The sequence below is a fragment of the Arachis ipaensis genome, chromosome B04 (assembly GCF_000816755.2).
Source record: "Arachis ipaensis cultivar K30076 chromosome B04, Araip1.1, whole genome shotgun sequence".
In the NCBI taxonomy this organism is placed as follows: domain Eukaryota; kingdom Viridiplantae; phylum Streptophyta; class Magnoliopsida; order Fabales; family Fabaceae; genus Arachis; species Arachis ipaensis.
Genome location: NC_029788.2, coordinates 7,273,621 through 7,274,965, shown reverse-complemented (window position 1 = coordinate 7,274,965; position 1,345 = coordinate 7,273,621).

Here is a 1,345-nt window from a genome sequence, read left to right as displayed (position 1 = left end):
CAAGGAAATCAGAAATGAAGCAATGATTTCAATTGGCCACGATGAAGTCACTGTTGAAGGGGTCAATGATCAGATCCGGAGAGTCCGCGTCAGTACTAATGGGAACAAACAAAATGGACTTGGTAGACACAAGCTTCTTCCGCTACAGACAGCGAGGTCCGTAGATCCTAGCAATGAAGAACGGGAAACATCAGTGGAAGCGGCAGCGTTGGCCTGAGGCTGAGCGGCAGCAGTGTCCTGCAGTGTATGCAACATGGAGGAAGGAGAAAAAGTGCAACAGAGAGGGATCTGGCAGATGGAGCTGATCCGATGAGATCTAGTGCTGATGATGCACGAATCATGAATTCGGGCTAGGGCACTAGATTTTAGGTACTTGTGGAAGTTATGGTGGTGTTGAGGGAGGGAGGGGCAGTGTGCGTTGGAGACGGAGGGGAGTGCGTTGGGGAGGGAGCATTGTGCTTGCCGGAGATATATTTCGGCGAGTTTGGAGATACGCTTTTCAAATTTTAAAATCTTTTAGGGGTCATTTTGTCAATAACAAAAGTTTGGTACCAATTTGTCAGCGTCAAAATCTTTCGGGTACCAATTTAGTATTTACCTCTATAAATTAATATTGTTTTATTCATTAGCCAATCTGACCAAATCCAATTGGGGGTAGGATCGGGTGCGAGTTCAAATCTAATCGGGGGTAGGATTGGGTGCGAGTTCAGGGTATACTCTGTTCTACCCTACCCGAACTCCTAATATATTATATGATATATACTTAAAAATGATACATTTTAGTGAAGGAAGTCAGTATTGAATCCACAACCTTCTTCTTGTAAAAACTCAAAGTAAACAATAAGCTAATTATTTAAATTATTAATTTAGTACATTTGTTATTTAAAGAGTAATGTTGCAAGAATTTAGAGTTAGAAAAAGAGTGACAAGACATTTATTTTTGTTTGTGTTATTTTGATTTTATTAAGAACTTAATGACCATGCTATTTGTATTTTTTATGTTGGATTTCTTTAAAATTTTATTATTTTTAATTTTAATTTTAATTTAAATTTAGATTTTATTTTCTATTTTATTAATATATATGATATATGTAATGATTGAATTTTATATTTACTTGAAAAAATTAATTTTCTGCAGGTAGGATCAAGTAAAGTAGGGTTGGAAATTTTAGAGTACGAATTAGAGTTGAGAGATTCTCAACTGCAAATAGAGTATGGTTGAGTTTTAAAAAAAAATTTCACTTACGGGTAGGATTAGGTAGAATCCAGACTCTACCTTACTTATGACCAGCCCTGGTCATTATGAACAATCTTAAAGACATTTTTAAAATTTAATTCCTAATAA